This window comes from Coptis chinensis, chromosome 3, assembly GCF_015680905.1.
Source record: "Coptis chinensis isolate HL-2020 chromosome 3, ASM1568090v1, whole genome shotgun sequence".
Classification (NCBI taxonomy): domain Eukaryota; kingdom Viridiplantae; phylum Streptophyta; class Magnoliopsida; order Ranunculales; family Ranunculaceae; genus Coptis; species Coptis chinensis.
In genome coordinates this window covers 59,727,538-59,752,162 of record NC_141458.1, presented here as the reverse complement: position 1 = coordinate 59,752,162, position 24,625 = coordinate 59,727,538, and the positions used below count along the sequence as shown (strand labels likewise).

At 35.5% G+C, this 24,625-nt stretch overlaps 2 long non-coding RNA genes across 4 annotated transcripts; both read right to left on the bottom strand.

Annotated features, from left to right (window-relative positions):
- Window positions 1-16,337: 16,337 nt before the first annotated feature.
- Window positions 16,338-19,458, bottom strand: LOC147510225 (uncharacterized). The gene is made up of 5 exons (XR_015218769.1): window positions 19,320-19,458; window positions 18,338-18,467; window positions 17,796-18,022; window positions 17,470-17,705; window positions 16,338-16,531 (listed from the first exon to the last, which is right to left on the bottom strand). It is a non-coding gene; the product is annotated as an uncharacterized LOC147510225 (long non-coding RNA).
- Window positions 19,459-21,450: 1,992 nt separating this feature from the next.
- LOC147510224 (uncharacterized) lies at window positions 21,451-23,418 on the bottom strand. 3 transcript variants are annotated; one of them, XR_015216751.1, is made up of 4 exons: window positions 23,222-23,418; window positions 22,277-22,433; window positions 22,095-22,170; window positions 21,451-21,678 (listed from the first exon to the last, which is right to left on the bottom strand). It is a non-coding gene; the product is annotated as an uncharacterized LOC147510224 (long non-coding RNA). The 3 variants fall into 3 exon arrangements; XR_015216750.1 differs by having other exon boundaries at window positions 22,389-22,433; XR_015216749.1 differs by having other exon boundaries at window positions 22,095-22,151; window positions 22,389-22,433.
- Window positions 23,419-24,625: the final 1,207 nt, after the last annotated feature.

The following is a 24,625-nucleotide window of genomic DNA, read 5'->3' as shown; positions in this document are numbered from 1 at the left end:
TTAGAAATTTGAATTTGACTTAAAGTTTGTAGAAGGTGCTGAACTTCATCATCAATGTTCCTAAAGTGATGTTTATTCCAATGCAGAAAACCTTTCATAACAGAAGACAAGTTGTGAACAAACTCATGGGATTGTTGGATATGGGGAGATTTACTATTTCCTTGTAAGAAGGGTCTTGAGTCCAGGCAGATTGGAAATAAAAGGGTTTTTTGGTTTTTTGTTGTTTTGGGTTTGAATAAAAAATAATTAAGATGTGATCAGAATAAATGATAGGCATAGTGAAAATGGTAGAATTAGGAAATTTTTGGGTTGCCGATTCATTTAGGTAGGCTTTGTCAAGCCTCTCTTTAGTTAGATTTAGAAGATTTTGATTGTTTGACCAAGTGTATGTGACTCCAGATAAACCAATATCAGAAAGATTAGCATCAAAGATCAAGTTAACAAATTCATTTGAAGATCTTGTAGATTTAAGGAGTACAGTTTTCCAAACTTTTCCCACGCATGCTGAATTTCAGAGTGGCCTGGTGCATATATGAAGGAAATATTTAAGGGGGAATGATGAGTTGGAAAAGAGAGTTCAACATGAATGATATTTTGTGATGAAAAAGTGATTATGCATATTTATATTAATTAGAGTTCCACATGAGCCAAAGACTGCCACTAAGTTCTTGAGCAGGTAAGAAGAATTTATTGATGAAAGGTAGGCAAATATAATAGTACGAAATTTACTATCTGCTTTAGTCTCCATAATAAAACATACGTCAAACTTATGTATAATATATTGCTTATTAATATATTGAATTGTAGAGGCTTTCTTACTACATCTACAATTCCAAGAAGCAACTTTTATATTTCGGAAGGAGGTGGCCATGGTTTGTATGTATTACACGAGGATGAAAAATTATGTAAAGAGTGTGATTCACTGAGTGTAAATAAATGTAGATGCTAATAAGGATTTGATTGTATGAGTGTGTAATTTACCTGGTGATTGGTGGGGAGTTCCACTTCGACATTGCTCGTAAAGACCAGTTCATTGCATGTATCATCAACATTGCCACTAATAGATTCAATAGCTGCTGCGTCATCCAACACTAGATCGATGACATCCATAACCATTTTTGCATTATCTTCAAACTTAGGATCGAAAAGTAACTTCCTTTTATCTTTTCCATCTCTTGGGTGTTTTTTTGAGCTTGGTGAGGCAGCATGATAAGCACCCAAATGTGTATATATATCCCTTTAATATTGTCTTGTTTAAGTCAATTATGTGTAAAAAAAAATAAGATTTACTTACTTTTGCAAGTTTCTACGTTTAAAAGACGATACATCATAAATCTGACATTTAGCATGAAATTATTGACAAAATATGCTTGGTATTGAAGCTATGAAGTAAAGCTCAAGAAGGCCCAAGTAAAAAGCCTAGAAGAAAGCCCAAAAAAGCCTATGAATATTATTCAAGAAAAGCCCAAGTCAAAAGCCCAAGGAGGATTCTTTCTCAAGTTACTTCACGGGTAAATAATTAACCATATATAAAGAAAGTTGTAACATAGCTTTCATTTATCCTTTGTTTTTAGGATCATTATCCATGTTTTTACGATAATTTCTAGTGTAATATTTAATGCTTTAATAGATAATTCATATTTTCCATTATTGTTCTTGAAGCTTTCTTTACAATCATGTTTTCTACTTGTCTTTACATAATGTCTCCTTCAATGATCATGAGCTAAACCTCCTCATTAGAGGAGTGAATGAGAAAGCTACTTGTATCTGTTAGTTCAAACAAATAAATCATCTAGTGCTTAAAGTTTAATATGGTTATTGCATAAAGATGGGGATCATTATATTATTGAACTAGGAATAATGATGGTATATATAGAGATATGGATCAAATTTTCTTATGCTAATAAGTCTTGCATAGAGATATGAAGATTTGTTAGGGATCAAGGATGATGTTTGAACAAGTTATAAATCTATTATTAAAACCAACTCTTTCACTTCTTTAATCAACTTCTCTTCTTCATTAAACCCCTTTTACTTGTTTTCAATATTAATAGTATAGTGATTTCTATAACACACACACACACACTCCATCTTCACATAATACCCAAAAGTATGTCAATCAAGCTAGTTTCACCTCTTAAAACCCAAAAACTAGTCTTTCATCTTATTTGAGTGGAGTGAATTATTCCATAAAGAGAACAAAATTCTTAATAGCATCAAATGGCGCAGCTTACACTTGAAAAAAGAGGACAACAAGTAGTTCTAAGTAACATTGATTCTTGGGTAAACCCCACTTCAAAACTCTTCTTTTCAATTTTATCAAGTTTTATAAAAATTTGAGAATTTTATATAGTTTGATCAATTGATCGGGTTATTTTTTCGTGATTCCACTGCAGATACAATCAGCTAGGAACCACCACTGAATAAAGGAGCAGATCCTAAGGTTATCGGCAAAAATTTAGGGCAAAAGCTCAAAATTCACAAGTGTCCGCGCCTAGTTTAATCTGCGTCCGCCCCTCGATTTTCGTGAAACAAAATTCTGTTGGTACATTTTGTTGCAAATATCTAGTACTGTCCAGTGCTAATTTTTGTTTAATTATTCTGTTAGCCAATATTAACTAGTTCAAATTCATAGTAGTTAGTGTGCTTCAGTTAAGAAAATACCAAAAAAAAAAAATAATTTCATTATTAGATTAATATAAGTTTTTTAGGATAATACCAATTGACATAATCATAATATTTTTGGATAATACCAAGAGTTTAGGATGATATCAACTTGTTTAGGATAAGACTAAGGTTTCGAATCATATCCAACCTAGTCATTAAAACAATATTAAAAAAATTAAATTAATTAAAAAAAAAATAGTTAAATTTTATTTTTTGTCAAGTAGGTAGGCCCTTGAAGGTGACAATTTGTAACTTATTGGCTTTGCCACCATTTCAACCCGGTTTGTGGATTTAATTAGAAAATTTTAACCGATAGCTAACTCGCTCAAACAGTTGGACTTGATAATCAAGACACCAAACACTTGATCAAGTGCCAACCACGTCATCTTCTCTACTAGCTAGTAGCGTGTACGCACGGCTTGGGAAGTAATTTCTAACCCTTCTCGAATCCAAAGTAAGAAGTTATCTTGTTTGGTGCCAATCATAATACCCAATTACATGATTTTCATAATTGTCTTGTCTTTATATTACGCGATTAAAGCTAAACCTGAGCCATTAAACAAAAATTGGGATTCAGCCCCTACTTTAGTAATCGAACGTTGCTTGCTCATATAATACATAAGACTCAACTAAATTAAAATCAATCAAGCAGAGCCTAACTTATTCACGTCCACAAGACACTCAAAAAGCTAAAAATTGGAAAGATAACTGAAGTGCACATCACCCCACCACAAAATGATAAATGATGGCATTAACGACTCTTCATCCTTTAATTAGACTGGTCGTTAACCCGATAATCGTCGAACTTGTCTTGGGCTTCACTCCAGTAATCAATCTAATGTGAACCAATTGAGTAGGGACAAAACACTTGGCACGAGGATTAAGAGTGAACAACTACCATATTCCGTGGACCCACTACCTTCCTCACTCCCCTCCCTCGTATCATTTGCAAGTGAGTTTCTTGGTAGCACACCACTTTGGTGAAGCTATTATTCTCTCTCTTCAAACGTGTAGTTCCAACCTAGTTTAAGCCCAACTGTTCGTCTAGAGTAGTCTCATTTGATAATCACACTTTTGCATATGTAAAAATATAAGTTTTCACACACACTTGAATACGACCGTTCAAATACCTCACTCACGTGCACGTTTCAATATACTTGGAGTGAAGGTTTCGTTCCAAACCTAAAGGCTAGAACTCAAATTGAAAACCAAACGGAAATTTCTCTAGGAGGAACTTATGTGAGCAAGATTTTACTTTTGATTTTAACCTACTTGCTAAGTTACTTGATATGCAAGTACTATTATTAACAAGAGAAATAGAGAGAACTATAAGTAGTGAGCTTTTAACTCATCTTCCTAAAACAACTTATCATGATATAAGAATATGAAATATATTAAGTGAAAAATAGATTCTACTTTATGTTAGAAATGATTTTTATTATCAACTACAATTTGAAAACACATTACAAGATTAACTTAAACAAAACCACCAAAAATACAAATATGAAAACTTTCAACTCCATAACAAAACTTAACTAAGGAGCAAAAGTTATGTCTTGCTCATGAAGCCTTCTTTCAACTTCTTTTTATCCAACGTAAATTTCCAACTCTCAACTGCATCCTTTAATGTCCATTTGATTTTTTTCCATGCCACCACATCATTTGCCTTCCAATTAAGACTTAATCATTTTCCACCTAATCAAGCCCAAAGCTTAATTTGCATCCACCTAATCAAGCCACCTAATCAAGACTTTGTCTCCAAAATCAAACTTTCAAGCCACCTCATCCAATTTGATGACTTTTGTGCCAAGTTATGCACAAAAGTCTTTAATTCATTTCAATGCAACTTGACTTGTGCAGAAGTTTGACGTGTGATCTTGGTCACCAATTTCTATGGGTCTGCGTAGTGGTCCCTCATGCTTCGACTAGTGGTGGGTCCAAAAATTGACTTTTTAAAAAGTCCTGCTTATGTGTAAAGCTCATCGCACTAATCATTCTGATGGTTCAATTGTTACTATTGGAGTCCAGGTCAAGCAGATACAGGCTTCGAAAATTTGATGCCTTTTGGGTACTTTGATCCTGTTCTGACTTGGAACGGTCCTGTTTGAATCATTGGGCTTTAGTTGGGATTCATTTGGCTTCACGTGGGATAAATTAGAATGTTTCATGTAGACACACTATTCCGTGCTTAAGTACTGGCTTTTATCCTCATTTGTACGTTGATTGCTCAAATTTGCAAAAGCACGAAAATACGATTATTTCATAATTATTAAACACATAATTAACCAAAATGCTATATCTCTACGGGGTTTTATATTATAGTTTTGGGTGCTTATTACACCACCCCCAAACAGCACTTTGTTTGTCCTCAAGCAAAGAAGAGACATTAAAGCAGATAAGTGGCCAAAAATGTGTAGTCCTAAGCTAATTCTCATTTCGTAGAGAGTGGTTGCATTTACCGTATGCAACAAGGCCTAAAATCACTAAGAATTCCTTAGTGGACGAGCTATAGCCTCATGAAAGTTTTCCAAAGTCACAAATTTCACTTATACTATAACGACTCAGTAACAAAGGCTTGTTCCCTTAATTAATTTCAGATATCTATACATCTTTTTAGCGGGGAACAGAGATTAATTCCTTTAAAACTCAAGTTAATATACATACAATAATTTAAAAAATCTACATATGAACATGCATACAGTGAATTTTACATTGAATGGTACAAGCAGGGCCGTTTCTAGATCCTTTGGAGAGCGTCCCTAAATAGGTTCTCACAGGTATGTGTCAAAACAAAAATTCACTCGTAATTTTTCCACTCAGGTTTTGCTAACTCCAGTATGCAGTGGCACACGTTTCCTCACATCTTAATGACGGTCAGAGGAGCCGAGGTCGATCAATCACGTCTACTACTTATTATCACACCATTCTTCTCCTAATTGAGCTAAAGGTATTTATTAGGTATTATGGGGCTTAGGTAGTAGTGTAGAAGAAAATGAGAATGGAAAATAAAAATTGATAAGTATGAGAGAATAAGGTCTTCAAGATATTTACATTAGAGAAATCCTTGTTTTCTTTTCCTGCTTCTAACATAAGTTTCCATACTTTGCACTTTTTAGCTTTGCTCTCTTTTTTATTTTGATTTTGGGGAGTTCTAACTTTGATTTTTTTTTTTTTTTGAATTTTGGGAAACATAATTCTATTTTTCTTTTCTTTTTCTTTTTCTTTCTAAAATAAGTAACTGATTTTGATTTGGGACAAGTCTTTCTCTTTATTTTTTATACTCATCATATTTCTTATACTCATCATTTAGGTAGGTTTATTTTATTTGGTTGAATAGATGGGTAAAGAATTTTTGGTGAAAGTGAAAGGTTTGATGAAAGGTTCAGTGGGGCGACTAGCGATAAAATTTGTAATAGGTATGAATTTTTGGCTATGTCGATCCAAAGAAAGCCTAAATTCTCACCTAGGATTCGGATAGTGATCAAGTAAGTAGACCCGTGATTTTCTCTACTCGGAAAAATTACTCTTCTGTGTTATTACTCATAATTCACACATATAGAAGCTTTTTGGTTAGATTCTCATAGGATTGGTAATTTAAGTAAACTAACCATGGGTTCTAAAAACTTACTTCTATGTATATTCAATGATACTCAGTGCATGAATACTCATGAAAAGATGTAAAAACTATTGCGTATGTATTATCTTCAGTTTCTTAAGGACAAATCCTAGTTCGAATGCTAATGTGACATTCCTAGACAATTTTCATCACAGAAAAGGAAACAAAACTTTGTCACAAAGTACATTTATTTAGAATAAAAACTATATACAACCCATAAGTTGCCTAATTTTTGCTGCAGGGATAAAGCACCACCAAACAGAAAGATGCTTAGTCCTCGAAGTATCGAGAAATAAATTACTTGAGAACCATGAGCAAAATTAGGACTGGACATCTGCAACATAAAGGTTTTATAGCCAAATATATTATACAAAATGGAAAAACGATAGCACACCACACATAACTATGTACAGTTACATATATATATATACACACACACACATTGTTCTACACAAATTTTACCAACCACTAGGTACTGGCTTTCTCTCATCATCTCGAGTGAAATGCATTTCCTTGGCATTGCACCAATATATAATGGTTTGCCAAATGGTGCTCCATTGTGGTGCCCCTAATTTGTTCAAATGTGCCAACATATCATCGTTGTTAGGGAAACAACATACGTACCTCAGGTACCGTGACGGTCGCCGCCATGCCCAAAATCTTAATGAACAAATTATTCTATTCGCAGGGCACATAGAATGTACTTTAACCCAGTCGTTGAAAGTGGCCGAAAACTGTGGGAAATGTGTCCTCATAATTTGGCATGCGGATATAGGTAAAAGTAAATATTCGTGCCAAAAATTGCGGGCACTTTTCAAATTAGATAACATAGTTTGTGATATAAAATAGTGTATGACCTTGAGCAAGAGCATTAAAGACTACACATGCAATGTCATTGGCAGTAGAAAAATGCCAATCTCCCATGATGTTTAGAAGTACAAACAACATCGCATTTCCCACATTCATGGTCATGCTTGCCAAGGGAATGGTGATTTCTGGCCATCTGCTAGGTGTTGCTTCGTCTATCCATGCTAGACCATCACCATATGTCTAGCGAAAATGAGGCCATGAAAATGAACGGTATGAATTCTGGCTAATGTATGACCAAGTTGTCGATGGCTGGTGATAAGGCATATCCAAAGTTAAGGCAATCGTTGGCTCAATGAAAATATGTTTTGTGTCCCCAATTGTGATTACGAACCCGTCTAGGAAGAAACCGTTTTCTTGGTTGAATTCTCGTGTGTCTTCCATATTTTCATAAAAGTATGCAGCCAAACTTGGAGAATAAGTTTGATCCGGTTGAAGAAGTTGGGAAGACCACCCAATGTTGGTGATGCAGTCACAGAAGTGAAGGCCATAAGCTGGGGAGTCCATCATAGCATGGAAGGATTGCTCATGAATAATTTTTTGAGTGTCCATGCTTGATGAAGATGATCCTTGATGGAGTAGAGAGAGATGTGATTTATAGCAGGGAATCTTGACAAACTATCAATCAGTGTTGTAAGAAGTCCAAAAGTAAATAGTCACCTTGAGTGAAACAACGATAAGGTCCCACCACAAGGGAATCAAATATGTTCATCATGCCTGCTGATAAAGTAGAATAAAATTTGTCGCGATGGATGGAAAAGTATGGAAGAAGATAAGGCCTTCCTGCAAACAAATTTAAAACAATAGTTTAAAATTTGTCTTGAAATTATGGTTTATTGATAACAACAAGAATTATTACAACCTAATGGTACACTATCCTTAACCACTACTCAACAAGAGAAAACATAAAAAGACAAAAGAGGTGGACTAAGGGATAAACATAACCGAAAAACCTAATTTTTAAAGGTGGAGCAAAATCCAAGGCTTTGTTAACGACGAGGATGGCTAAGTGGAAACAGCTCATTTACAAGACTATTGAGGTTATCAACTTTCTGGATGAGCTGCTGCTGAAGGTCACTACTGTTGTGTGGAAAAATCGTTGTGGTTCTTTATTATGAGATTGTGATTTTCCAAAAACTGTGAGTGGTTTTGCCAAAATTGTTCCTGTGCCACTTCGTGTATTGCCTGAACTTCCTATAACTCCAGAACACTTGTAAAGATGACTTCCTAATGGGCGTGTAGGGCTCACAGGCCTTGGTGAAGAAAATGAATGCTCTCCATAGGACTAAAGATGTTATGCATGACATTTTCATCAAAGAAATGTTCAGAGTATGGATTTTGGTCTTCTTGTTCCTCTATCAAGTTCATTGGAGGATCTAGAATCCAAAAACTAGTGGCGCACTCTGCATGAATTAAAGTAAGGCCAGCTATTTGAAGAGGTATTTATGGATAAACAGCTTGATAACCCCAATGCAACATAATATTCATCACAAGAGTAGGCAAAGGTGTTAACCATTTTTTAAGCCTGGTGATCGAGTTCCAAAGATATTGGATTATGCAAAAGTCATCCCTTTGAGTCTGCATAACCTAGAGTAGGTGGAGAAAAGGTTTGGTCACTTCAGATGTTTGTGATGTTCATGCCACATTGTGTCCTATCCAATGGAGCACGATTTGTTGTTTCTGTTTCAAAGAGCGCTGAAGAACAACATGGTTTCGGTTTCCGAGTTTGCCATGAGATATAGTGGCCTTCAGTAGTTGTTTGACGATATCAAATGGTGACTCCTGAAAATGCATCTCCAGGTTCGTCATTGGAATTTGAAGGATGTCGGAGATGATTTCCCTAATCAATTCAAAACGTTGTCCATGGGCATGGAAACAGAATTTACCATGGTTAGGTTAACTAAATTAGTAGAACATCAACACCAATTCTCTGGAATAAACAATTGCAGAATGATATAGAAGAGGCATCTATCCTCAACGTACAATTTCTGTGTCAAAATATGGAGCAAACAGGCCTTCATGAAAAAAATTCAAATAATTTTTCCCGGGCACTATTTTTCTTGGTCGATCCATTTGAAAGTATAAGTGAGGGAAGAATAGTGAAGAATGAGTGAAATGAAGATGGCTGAAAGGAAAAGATTTATAGCCAAGATATGAACCTTTACGGATTAGGATGGCAAGTGTAGTTAGACCCAGAATTAATATGTGGAAAAACACAGATAAAACATGTGCTCTTGTCGCATCACATTTATGTGGTAGCACATTCAAATGAGAAATTCCCTGGTGGTTCTTTTAATGACAAATTCTCGAGATGATAAAGAGGTGTTCATAAGGATTAAAGAATATGGAGGAAGGTTTTATAGGGCAGTTAGACCAACACGTATTTTCTATCTTGAGTTATCAAATGGGGTATGTAAAGTCACGTCCAAAAGACTGTTATCGAGGTATGCAGAAATATAGAACATACGGAGGAAAGGGCCACAGGGTAGTTAGACCTACACGTAAATTGTTATTTATGGAGCAAACCTCAATAATAGAAGTTGGTTAGAGCTTACAACGTGGTGTGTGCAGCATATTGTTATTTAATTTTTTTATTGGATTTCTATTTTTTTTCTATTTATGAGGAAGTAGAAATACAAATAATACATACAAACATAACATATGCAATTTCTCCATTTAATAATGAAAACCGCATAAAATATGTGAGAATTATTTAACACACCACGCAAATGTACAAAAGCATTAAAGAAAAGGAAAGATGTATGTTACATTAAGGATGTTATACAGAATCAAAAGCATGACAGCGATAAACAACCCTATCATGAATATCTTGAATGCATCGTCACATTGCTGCTTTTCAAAATTTTCAATTGGATCCATGAACGAAACCGAAAGAAAGTAGAATGTTGAAGAATTAATTTTTGGAAAGGTAGAGAATGGGATGAGTGAAGTAATGGGAGGGGGGTCAATATTTATAGGGAGAGATATTACCTTTGGGGAAAGCGTGCGGAATAGTAGAGATCGCGTGGGCTAAAAAGCTCAAGCACGTGTCGTGGATCAGGTCGAAATTGGTGGTCAATGCCCGAAAATCGTGCAGAATAGTATAAATCACGTGGGCTTGAGCTTGGATAGGGTTTTTTTTTGGAACTATATACAAATGTACAATAGAAGATTAACGTGTTAGCAATACTGGACGGCCAGAGGACTCCACATAAAATATCAGGGAAATGTCATGTCGGGTTTGGAGCGAAACCCAATCTAGCCAAACTGTGGCTTAACCTTTATGTTTTTGGGGCCTAGGGTGCAAGATGGTACCATCCTTGACCGTGTGAGGGGAGCAACGGTCTAATAATATTACCTTTATTACATATGGTGTAGCCTCAAATTGCCCTAAAATGAAATCAAATAGCAAACACCTAGGGGTTGGCTTGGTGGAATCCATTGCCCGTGTCTCGAGTAGGTAACATCCGAGGTTGAACACGAATCTCTTTGTGCACACTAGTAGTGCAAAAGGGAAATGTAAAAGACACGAGTATATACACGTTGAGTCTTTTAACGTCAGATCTTCAAGACGATTCTGAGTTTTTTAACGTCAAATCCTCAAGATGATTGTGAGTCTTTTGACATCAGATCCTCAAGACGATTCACACCTCGTGGGAGCAACGACGCGGCAACGAAGTTTATCCTGCTCAGCTGGTGTCAAACAAAAGTATACCTTATACCTGCAAATATCGGATAGTAATTTAAGACCTGGATAGAAAGGTGTTTGACAACATATACACCACCTCATCCTTCGCGCATGTCGGTTACAAGCAAAAGTACTACGACCATTACCTATTCGTGATGAGTGAGACTTACACCAAATGATTAGCTGAAGTTCGTGAGGCAGATAGTAGAAAAGGGAAGAGAAGGAAGGAGGGGAAATTTTTGGTACCCATCGTTTACTAGACAGCACATTTGCTCGATTATCAGAAGACATTTATACTCAGTTATGAAATAGAGTTGTTGTGGACTTCGGTTCCGGTGCTTACAACCACACTCCAGTTGATATGAGAGAAGAAAAGAAAAGAGGGCTCGGCTACCAAAATGGTGTACTCCCTTTTTAAAAACACATGAAATGAAGTACACCAAGCAAATCTATCAGTCGATGTACACTGGATCTTGTAGAAGAGTCTTGTCGGCATCTGGAGACCGTAACTCGTGGTAATATTTAAGACATTGACCATTTACTTGAAATTTTTGTTATCATTTAAATTTTTCAAAGAGATTGCCCCATAAGGGGTTACAGCAGAGACAATAAAAGGACCAGACCATCGTGTTTTCAATTTTCCTGGAAAAATGTGTAATCTTGAGTTGTAAAGCAAAAAAATTTGACCAATTTTTAAATATTTCCGCAAAATGTGCTTGTCATGCACTCTTTTCATGTTGGCTTTAAAGGATTTTGAGAGATTATATGCATCACTCCGAATTTTCTCAAGCTTATTAATTTGCAATTTTCGTTTTTTGCTTGTCGCATTGATATTATAATTAAGGCTTTTGATGTCCCACAGAGCACAATGCTCAAGTTCAACCGGCAGATGACAAGGTTTTCCAAAAACGAGGCGGTAAAGAGACATCCCTATAGGTGTCTTAAAGGCCGTTCTATATGCCCACAAGGCATCGAATAATCGGAGAGACCAGTCTTTCCTAGATGGATTAACTATTTTCTCAAGAATAGACTTTATCTTTCTATTAGATATTTCTACTTGGCCACTGGTCTGAGGATGATACGGAGTTGCCATCTTGTGGGTAACTCCATATTTCTTTACTAATGAATCAAAAAAATTATTACAAAAATGTTTTCCCTCATCACTGATGATAGCTCTTGAACTCTTTTTCAATCGAGATGATCCTAGACAACTTTCGTGTCGGCTAATCGAGAACCCAATCCTGCCAGACTGTGGCTTCACCATTATGTTTTGGGGGATTTACTACTCAGGACAATACCATCCTGGACCTTACGAGGGGCGCTATGGACTAAGCTACCTTTATTACATAGGGCTTATCCTCAAACTGCCTCTAGAATAATGGAGATTGCGTACCTTTAGGGGTTGGTTTGGGTGGAATCCATTGTCCATGTTCCTAGTAGGTAACATATGATGGCCTACACGAAATCTTTTTATGTGCAGCAATAACGCAAAGGTGAATTGTAAAAGACATGAGTATATATATGTTGAGTCTTTTAACGTTAGATCCTCAAGACGATTCCCACCCCCAACGGCGCTGTGATGAAGTTTATATCCTACTCAGCTGGTGTTAGACAAAAGTATACCTTATATCGGCAAATATCATATAGTAATTAAAACCTAGACAAAAAGGTGTTTGACAACGCATACACCACCCCATCCTTTGCGCACATCATTTATGAGCAAAAGTACTACGACCATTACCTATTCATGATGAGTGAGACTTACACCAAATGATTAGCTGAAGTTCACAAGGTAGAGAGTAGAAAAGAGAAGAGAAGGAAGGAGGGGAAACTTTTGGTACCCATCGTTTACCAGACGACACGTTTGCTCGATTATCAAAAGACATTTATACTCAATTCTGAAATAGAGTTGTTGTGGACTACGATTCCGGTCGTATTCAATTGATAATCGTACTTTTGCATGAGTAAAGATCTGGTTTCTCACACACACTCGAATATGACCGTTCAAATACCTCGCTTACATGCATGTTTCAATATACTTGGAGTGAGGGTTTCGTTCCAAGCCTAAAGGATAGAACTTAAATAGAAAACCAAACGGAAATTTCTTTAAGAGGAACTTATGTGAGGAAGATTTTACTTTTGATTTTAACCTACTTACTAAGTTACTTGACATGCAAGTACTAATCTTAACAAGGGAAATAGAGATAACTATAAGTGGAGAGTTTTTAGCTCATCTTCCTAAATCAACTTATCATGATATAAGAATGTGAAATATATTAAGTGAAAACAGATTCTACTTTATATTTAGAAATGATTTTTATTATCAACTACACTTTGAAAACAAATTACAAGATTAACTTAAACAAAACCACAAAAAATACAAATATGAAAAGTTTATACTTTGGACTAAACTTAACTAAGGAGCAAAAGTTGTGTCTTGCTTATGAAGCCTTCTTTTTATAGAAATTGAGAATGCTCATTTTCTTTCATCCTACGCAAATTTCCAACTCTCAACTGCATCCTTTAATGTCCATTTGATCTTTTCCCATGCCACCACATCATTTTCCAACCAATTAAGAATTTGTTGCCAAAGCTTAATCATTTTCCACCTAATCAAGCCCAAAGCTTAATTTGCATCCACCTAATCAAGCCACCTAACCAAGACTTTGTCTCCAAAATCAAACTTTCAAGCCACCTCATCAAATTTGATGACTTTTGTGCTAAGTTATGCACAAAAGTCTTTGATTCATTTCAAAGGAACTTGACTTGTGCGGAAGCTTGACGTGTGAGCTTGGTCACCAATTTCTATGGGTCCGTGTAGTGGGTCCCTCATGCTTCAACTAGTGGCGGGTCCAAAAGTTGACATTTTACAAAGTCCCGCCTATGTGTAGAGCTCGTCGCACTGATCATTCTGATGGTTCAATTACTACTATTGGAGTCCAGGTTTAGCATCTACGCTGCTCAAAAAAATTTGATGCTTTTTCGGTACTTTGATCCTGTTTTGACTTGGAATGGTCCTGTTTGAATCCTTCTGCTTTAGTTGGGCTTCATTTGGCTTCACGTGGGATAAATTAGAATGCTTCATGTAGACACACTATTCCGTGCTTAAATACTGGCTTTTATCCTCATTTGTACGTTGATTGCTCCAATTTGCAAAAGTACGAACATACGATTATTTCATGATTATTAAACACATAATTAACCAAAATGTTATGTCTCCATGGGGTTTTATATTACATTTTTGGGTGCTTATCACACCACCCCCCAAGCAACACTTTGATTGTCCTCAAGCAAAGAAGAGACATTAAAACAGATAAGTGGCAAAAAATGTGTAGTCCTATGCTAATTCTCGTTTCGCAGAGAGTGGTTGCATTAACCGTTTGCAACAAAGCCTTAAACTACTAGGAATTCCCTAGTGGACAAGTTATAGCCTCGCGCGAGTTTTCCTGAGAAGATACTCACAAACTTCACTTATACTACAATGACTTAGTAACGAAGGCAAGTTCCTTTAATTAATTTCAGGTATCTATACATCTCACGGAGATTAGTTCCTTTAAAACTCAAGTTAATATGCATACAATAATTAAAACATCTACATATGAACATGCATATAGTGAACTTTACATTGAAATGTACAAGCATGGCCGTTTATGGATCCTTTGGAAAGCGTCTCTAAATAGGTTCTCACAGGTATGTGTCAAAACAAAAATTCACTCGTAATTTTTCCACTCAGGTTTTGCTAACTCCAGTGTGCAGTGGCACACATTTCCTCACATTTCAATGACGGCCAGAGGAGCCGAGGTCAATCAATCACGTCTACTACTTATTATCACACCATCTTTCTCCTAATTGAGCAAGATGTCTTTATTAGGTATTATGGGGCTTAGGTGGTGGTGTATAAGAAAATGGAAATGGAAAATAAAAAATTGATAAGTATGAGAGAATAAGGTCTTCAAGATATTTACACTAGAGAAATCCTTGTTTTCTTTTCCTGCTTCTAACATAAGTTTTCATACTTTGCACTTTTAAGCTTTGGACTCCTTTCGATTTTGATTTTGGAGATTTCTAACTTTGATTTTTTTTTTTTTTTGAATTTTGGGAAACATACTTCTATTTTTCTTTTCTTTTTCTTTTTCTTTCTAAAACAAGTAACTGATTTTGATTTGGGACAAGTCTTTCTCCTTATTTTTTTTTTCCACATTTCATCCTATTTCTCATACTCATCATTTAGATAGGTTTATTTTAGTTGGTTTAATAAATGGGTAAAATTTTTTTGGTGAAAGTGAAAGGTTTGATGAAATGTTCAGTGGGGCGACTAGCGGTAAAATTTGTAATAGATATGAATTTTTGGCTATATCGATCCCAAGAAAACCTAAATTCTCACCTATGACTCGGATATTGATCATGTAAGTAGATGCGTGATTTTCTCTACTCAGAAAAACTACTCCTCTGCGTCATTACTCATAATTGACATATATCAAGGTTTTTTTGTTAGATTCTCACAGGATTTGTAATTTAAGTAAACTAACCATGGGTTCCAGAAACTTACTACTATGTACATTCAATGATACTTAGTGCATTAATGCTCATGAAAAGATGTAAAACTATTAAAAATCCTTTTTATTTGCACATATTATCTTCAGTTTCTTAAGAACAAATCATAGTTCGAATACTAATGTGAGATTCCTAAACAATTTTTATCACAGAAAAGGAAACAAAATTTTGTCACAAAGTATATTTATTTAGAATAAAAACTATATACAACCCACAAGTTGCCTAATTTTTGCTACAGATAAAGCACCCCCAAACATAATGATGTTTAGTCCTCAAAGTATCAAGAGAAATAAATTACCTGAGAACCGTGAGCAAAATTGGGACTGGACATCTGCAACATATAAGTTTTATAACCAAATATATTATACAAAAAGGAAAAACGATAGCACACTACACACAACTATGTAAAGTTATATATATATATATACACATTGTTCTACTCAAAATTTACCAACCACTTGGTAATGGCTTTCTCTCAACATCTCGAGTGAAATGCATTTCCTTAGCATCACGCCAATATATAATAGTTTGCCAAATGGTCACTACTAAAAAAAAGGCTTGTTGTGTCAGTTTTTAAGTGACACAACAAGTCTGATGATTCGAGTTTTTTAGATTTACAAAGCGACACAAGTAGTGGTGACACAACAGATTTTTGTCAAACCGACACAACAGATGTAGTATTTGTGTCGGTTTTTAAGTAAAACCCCACACAATAAGTATACTACTTGTGTCGGTTTTAGCCTTTTACAAATCAGAATTTACTCGAGAAAAACACAAACCGACACAAAAATAGAGCTTTTGTATCGGTTCTTCTTTAAACCACACAAAATTAGATCCCTTCTTGTGTCAGTTTTAGGGGATCACCTGTTACGAAAAATAAAAATGTAGAACAACAATTGACCTGTATAAAAGCATTGCCATCCACATCAATATAACACAACTAACAATCTCAAAAACAATTTCATTTCATTACAAAATAATTTCATTATCCAACATCAGTTTACAACCAACTAACCAACTATCCAAAATACAAAACGAAAACCCACAAAATAAAACCTAACACCATGTGAGAAAATGATTTCACGTCTAACTTTTATCCATCCATCTAGCCATCATAAATGCGTTCTATTAAGTTCAATCTACAAAAAAAGAAAAAATAAAACAAAAGAAGTAGTTAGGTTCACTATATCGTAGAGCGACAATATTCATTATAGTACAAAATGCAAATACGCTACATGTTCACATGACATAACCTTAAATATGTGTTTTTTAAGTCAAGACAAGCAAAAAACAATTAAAACTAACAAAATCTAAAAAACACACCACCCATTGATAAGTACATACAGGTGATCTAAAGCTCATATTTCTTCACCTTTAACCCACTTCCCAATAGTTGCATAGCCTTGTCACCTCTAACAATAGCACTACCCTAACTTGGGACGGAGGTTTAAAAAACGCATTGGGGCTTAAGCCTAACGGTGCATGCCTTAAGCCTTCTAGGGGTTTTGCACCTTGAAGCATAAGCCTTACAAATTTATACATGTATAATGTGATTATATGAGGCTACAGCCTCACTGGTGGGGGATGTGCACATTAAGGCTTAGTGAGGCTCAGCCTCACTGGAAGTTGGGTATTACCCCAGCCAAACCTTTTTCTTTCTTTCTTTTTTTTCCTTTATTTACTTTTCCCCACTGTTTTGACAAGTTAGTATTGAGTCTATTACTTTGATTCAGTGAGTGTCTTTCTGTCTATGACTATGGGTCTATGTGTGAGTCAGTGAGTGTCTACTTTCTACTGACTATGTCTATGTCTATGTTTCAGACATATTCGACTAGCTTACCTTTTTATCTTCATTTTACAACAACAACAACCAGCGCTAAAATTAGTCCTAACGCCAAAATCAGACATAATTTCCTGATACTAACCTCTGAGTTAAACCAAAGCTAAAATGAGGGATCACATTTCACTCCCTTTTAAAATGGTGAGACAGATTATTTACTACTCTTATAAATAAAAATCTAAAAATTTAACCAGTTACTTTAGGCTCGAGCAAAATATAATAGATAGCATAGCATACCAGAGCACAAACCGGGCATAACCCAATGATAACACTAGATGACTCTGGGCCTTCATAATCTGATAGCATGAAATCTCCTCCTGGTTCAACGGGTTGTCAGTAACAACTTTAAGTCTTTCCACCAAAGCTTCCTCATGCCTATTTGCTGGCAACTTGCGTGATCAATACTTTTTAGCACTGGTTGGCTTAGTTCAACACCAAAGTGTGCTAACCTCTTTGCCTTTGCTTGCGTCTCTCTGCATTTCATGTGTACAAAGTTAAGGACAAGAGCTTATGAAGAAAGGTATACAGACTAAAGTTAAACAAAACTATGATGAAAAGGTCACCTTTCAGTATCAGCTACAGTAGAATAGGAAGTTCCTGGAAGTGCTTGTTCTGCAGAAGGTAAAGAAGGTGACCTGTTCCTCTAAGGAACGAATTGAGTGTTTTCGATCCGGCACCTTCAGTCACGTTATGAGGTGAAAACAAAGAGGACCTTTTCAGAACTGTGGAATTAGCATTAGATCCCAACAAATTTGAAGAATTACCTAACCTTGGAGGAGATTCTTCATCCCTGTATATGAAGATTACCAGATGAAGGTTGTGAAAAATTTAAGAAATAAGAAAAGAATACACATGGATACATCATGCATCTCGAGGCTAAGAATATTTTTCATTTTATCTGTCAGTGTCCCCTTGAGAGGAATGAGACCTTTTCCAGATAGTTTCATTAGCAGAGGGTGAAGGTGGGGATCTTGTTCACACCCGAATGTCTAGATCAATGGGTAAAACAACAGTGTTGGCTACTACAATTCTCAAAAAAAAAATTGAAGGAGAAACAAATAGAAGAATCGGAGAGAGGAGAGAGAAAGAGAAATCAAGATCATACATAAAGTTACTTCAGATCCTATCCAGTGTGTCCTTTTCTTCCAAGCCTCGATAGAACAACCATTTGGAATCTGACTTTCTATCCACTTAAAAAGACTTGGTTAATCAACACCAGTCCCATCTAATTGTTCCTGTACATAAAACATTCAAGAAAATGACCAAGAGTTAAGCTGAGATATAGTTTCCTTTTACTCCTATACAACAGGTACAAAAATATTAAGTGTAAAAATTATCCAAAAAATAAAAATAAACTCTAAAATTAAAGTATGTAAGGCAAGTCCAGCACCTTGTACTTCTTAGCAAATTTACAAAATAGCATACATTTCTATGCATGCACAGGTCCAGGAAAGTTGGTATAAGGGCTTGCATTGTGCCTGCGGGAATATTTGTCAACAAGGCTACCACTTTCTTGTGTTGTAGCTTCGGAGGGCCTTTTCAAAACATCACTATGTAAAAACCAACTTGGATCAAACACTACAAAATTTCAAACTCCACAAACCAGCTAGTACACATGATAGAGTGCCTACTTCACCCACTATGTCCCAGTCTTTGGAGTTTGGACTCAAAATTAATTCCTTTTCCAGAATCTGGTAATTACTGACGTCTCATTTTAAAAGGTCTATAGAGGTTTTCCTAAAATACCAACTTTTTAAAAACACAATTAGTAGATAAATAGATATGACGTTTTGAAATTTGGTATATAATTAAGTGAAACACTTTTTTCCACCACATGCGCAGTCTCTCCATACTGCTTTTTTTGCTACTTTTGACCTTAACATGATTTTTTTTAACCTAACCTGGCATAAACTTATCACATTTACAAACTATGTTGTACCAATGCAGTAAGAAGTCTGGCATGTCACAGTTAATTTTAAGATTCATACCATATCAAAAATCAACTGAAGACACGAGTAAATGTTCAAGTGTTAAAACACCCTATCAAGAACCAAAATTTGTAAATAAAACTGAAGAAAGAAACAAACCACCAAGTGAGCACTCTCAGCCTCCAACTCATCTAGCGTTGTCTCCCAGTTTTCGACAAAATTTCTCATTTCAGTAGTAACAGCCAACTCCAACTAAACGAAAAATACTGTCTCATGTCATGCTAATACAGTACCCAGGGATGAAGAAACAAAAAGAGAAACTCCTCCCCATGAAGATTTTCAGCTAATTCTGCTCTTACATCAATTTCAACTTGTGTGAGTGACTCCTTCTCCAGTGATTCTTGCGCCTCTGCTGCCTAATAATTAGAATGAGCAAAAAGGGCAAAATGCTTATAATTGACACAAGAGACAAAGATTAACTCGGATGAAAAAGATACATACCCCCTCTCCACTTCCGAAAGCTCTGCAATTAGATCTTCTATTTCCAAGTCAGTGAGAGGTGCCTGAACAACCCCAAAAACGACAATGTAAACAAGAAATTCATTACATGCAAAACTTAAGTAAACAAGAAATCCTCGTATCAACAGTTAAAAAGAGCACCTAAAAAGGGCCAATAACAAATGGTTGTTAAAAAGCAGTGTTATAAAAAACGCTAGGCTGTAGTCGAGCGGTGGGAGAGTGCCTAGCGCATAGGATTTCTAGACAGTGTCTAGACGGGGCGGTTTTTTTTCCTAATATATATAGTAATACATACATATACTACAAGAAATGAAGAAAATTATTTATCATAACTCAAAAAATAAACATAAACAAAAATACTTATTACAAAAATGCAAATAGTTGAGGAATATTGACTTCATATAAAAAACATACTTTTTGTTATAATGGCGTGCATATAATTTACATTAGACTTAAGTATTTTAAACTCTTTCAAATCTTAAGCCTACACGGGCCTTTATTTTTCGATATTTAATTATTCAAAAAAAAAAGCTGACCGGACCGCCTAGCCCCGCCCTTAGCTTAATTGGTCCGCCGCTAGTCGGTCCAATCGATTTTTAAATGACTAGGGCCTAGGTGAGTCGGTTGGGCACCGCCTAGCGCCTAGAGACCACCTAGGTGGCCGCCTAGACCGATTTTTAGAACAGTGTTAAAAAGATAAGAGAACCCTTGAAGATAGAGGGAGGAGGCCGGTTTTTTTTTTGTCCTCGAAGACACACCATCCACATGAGAATCAACATGAGAGAATAAAGGTGCCTTTAAGTTTATTTGGGCCTTGGCCCATAAGCCTTTTTATTTGATGTGTCGGTTTGCTGAAAAACTTGTGTACTTTCGGCGAGAAAAAGAAAGAAGCAACACAACAACTCATTTATTCTGTGTCGTCCAACTTAAAAGCGACACAACAACAAATTTCTTTTGTCGCATCTTTCAAAATCGACACAACAAACACTTCTCTAAACAAAACCGACCCAAGAGACTTTGTTGTGTTACTTTTGGATAAAACCGTCACAATTAGTTTTTAAGAACCGACACAACAAACTTTTTTTTTAGTAGTGGGTGCTCCATTGTGGTGCCCCTGATTCATTCAAATGTGCCAACATATCGTCGTCGTTAGGGAAACAACATCCGTACCTCAAGTTTCGTGACGGTCGCCGCCATGCCCGAAATCTTAATGAACGAATTATTTTGTTCGTAGGGCATATAGAATCTACTTTAATCGAGTTGTTGAAAGTGACAAAAAACTGTGGGAAATGTGTCCTCATAATTTGGTATGCGTTTAAAGATAAAAGTAAATATTCGTGCCGAAAATTGCGAGCTCTTTTCAAATTAAAGATAACATAGTTTGTGATATCAAAGTGTGTATGACCACTACTAAAAAAAAGTCTTATAATGACAGCTAAAAGCCGTCATAAAACAGGTTTAATGACGTGTTTTCGTTGAAGAAACAACCGTCATTATAGAGCCCGTCTTAAAAATTCACAAAAACCGTCATTAAACTTGTGACATTTTTCATAAACCCGTTATATACTTCAAAGATTTTATATCAAAAATTGGACTAAGAACCGTCATAATAGGCAGAAAAATATTGACTATTATGTGATAACCGTCATTAATTTTTGTACAACCGTCATAACTTTCAGTAAAAACTGTCAAGAAACCTATTTAGTTTGTGATGGTTTTGGCAAGGCCGTCATAAAAAAATACATTTTCTAGAAAAAAAAAAAAATTATACCCTGAAAATTGCATAAATTATTTAGAATGTATACAATCAAACTCCACGTGATCACCAATCTAACATACTAGCCAGTTTGTGATCGATTTACAAAATAACATAATCCATTACATTCAACCATTTCAAAAATTTACATACATTCAACCAAAAAATATCCACAAAATATGTCTTAACAAGAACGGTTTACATGGTTTGACTTTCAATCATCGAACCTTATCCAAACTTCACCTGCAAAAATTCAAATTCTAAAATAAATAAATAAACAAGAGTTTATCATGCAAATATATATATATATATATATATATAAGTCAAATCCCAAGTTAATGACAACTATGTTGTACCCTAAATGACTAAGGACCTAACTGCTAGGAAACAAAGTACATTAAGACCGCTCTCAAATATAAGTCAAGTGGCAAGGCCCATGTTGCACCGATTTAGTTGGGAAAAAAAATATAAAATAAAAATAAATGAAGAAGAAAGATGTTCACAGTTCTTAAATTGTCCTTCAGGATACACAAACTTTGAACAGGTTAGACCACTTGCTAACATGGAATCGAATGAAGCTTATGTCGACAACCGAAATGTAGTATCGTACCCATTTATAAAATATTGCCCTTTTCTCTTCTAGTAAATAACAGTCATACCTCTAGGACGTCAAACGCAGTCCGCTTGGTCTCGTTTCAACTTGCATTGGTTCTGACCTGCTATTTATTCATTATGCTGCAATTAGGGAAGCATAAAGACCACAACAAGGCTTAGAGAAAAAAAAGTACTTAAACAATTTGGATATAGAAAAACTAGAGTACTTCTACATAGCAATTCAGACCTTAGGACCAGAAACTCAACATTCTATTAAGCTTGAATCAACCTTAATCAGCATTCACAAAAACAAAAACATTAATATAGAAACGAAGAGGATGGAGATAACAGGGCCTGACCTTCAACAAAAGAACTGGGAATTCTCTTATTCCATTAGCTTTCACCTGTAAAAAAAATAATCTTGTCTCCGTAAAGCCCGCAAACGAACCTACTAACAATAGTTGAATCATACAAGTAAAGTAGTGCAGATGAGGCAATTCTCAATTAGTGGCAGAAAAATTCAATGAAACTTGTGCATTCAATCAGGATTTACACTATCATGGTGTGGCATTTAGCATAAAACAAGTACGTAAATCACATTCTGATTTCACAGGTTCAGGCCAACCTATTAATCATGATTGCCCATTACACAAAATTTCCATTAGGAATAACATTCAATAGTTAACTGCTTTCTCTAAGTGAAATATTATTTAATACCAAAAATCAAAAATTTTGTCTGGCCAAATTTGTAAACAAGTTGTAAGCTTGGCCAATTTTTCACTAACAAAATGAGACAAGATATGATGTATGGGAGAATACATAGTGTCGTCATGAGAGTTTATATAGCCAAAGGCCCAAAGCTGCAATGAAAATGAAGATAGCCTTGCTTATCAGAAAGCTAGGGAATATGGAGTCGCAACATATTACAATGAACAACCAAACACCAAAAAACATAATACTGTTGCATTTTTTCAGAGATGACTTGAACCTTATTGAAAACAAAAAATTCGAATGCAATAAAACATAAATAAATTGAGAATGGTGTTGATCTGTCAAGGATGGACATAGATGCCCCCTTTTTTACTGAAAGTTGATCCCAAAACGCCAGGTTCTAACATAACATCTATTACTTTGAACCAACTTCAAATAAAACGAGTGAAACTGATAATAGATAGAGTTTTAGGTAGTTCACCAGTCAAACCACACCCTTGAATTAATCTCAATCGAATGGGACTCGTTTGGAATCCTTCGTGATGGAAATGCCTAAACAACACGCAATAGAAATGCCCCAACCAACATAGCTTGCTAGTTGAAGGAGCTGCCAGAGCAGAGGAAGTGAACCGCCTTGACTTATCCATTTTCTTTTTTTCTTTTTCGATTCTTGCTCCGGAGCCAGACATAAGAAACAACAATTAATAGCAGACATAGGGTCCGCTTGTTTGGCCTGTAAGTAAGAAAATTTTATTTTAGAAAACTTGACTACTATTTCTAAATTTACTGGTGCTTGGTGGCAAAAACTGATGTGGGGACCACTACAAATATTTCTAAAAATCTAAAAAACGAGAGAAAAATTTGCATCTCAAAAAATGAGAGCAAAATTTTCTATTTTCTAACTTCTTTCTCCCGACAATTTTTTAACTTCTCACGATCTAAAATTCGACGCCCACTAAAACTCCATTGAAGCAGTTCCAAGCTTCTCTCTTTCGACCATTAACTCTACGATTGAAAACAGTTCGAAGCTTCTCTCTTTCGACCATTAACTCTACGATTGAAAACAGTTCGGAGCTTCTCTCTTTCAACCATTAACTCTACGATTGAAATCAGTTTGAAGCTTCTCTCTTTCAGCCATTAACTCTACAATTGAAAGCTTTTTTTTTTCCAGGTAAAACTCTCTCATTTTTCCTTAATGTATGATTTGTATGTTGTATTTAGCAATTGTTAGTTGATTTGTATTTGGGGGTTTTGAATTTGTGAACACAGTTCATAGTATTAGTGGTTTCGAGTGTCGTGTTGCATAGCTATAAGATTTGATTTTTTAATTACTTTTAGGTGCATTAGCAGTAGAGGACACCCAATATTTTATTTGTTGTAGTTTATATTATGAAAATCATGCTTTATTTGGTGGTTGTTGGCTGTGACTAGTGTATATTGTTGTGTAGTTTGATGGATTATAAATGTTTATTCAAATTTCTTTAAATATTTTAGCCTTTTGGTTGTGGAATCTTAGATGGAGGACAACGAGAATGCACGAATAAGGAATGTCGCTATAGTTGTTGCAGCTCATACAGCAGCAGCAAATGCTATAGCCTCAACTCATTTTTTGTTAAATATACCTCGAGAGCCACATGTTAACAGAGATGATGATAGACAAAAAGGTATATGGATCGGGTCCTAAATGACAATGATACTTGTCGATAATTTACTGAATGGGAATTTGGATACTTTTAGGCGGTTATGTACATTAATTAGAGAACAAGGAACTATAAGGGAGAACCATAACTGTAATTTGGAGGAGATGGTGATGCGGTTTCTTCACATACTTGGTCACAATGTAAAACATAGGGTGGTGGCAGAGAGATTTTTTCGATCTCGGGAA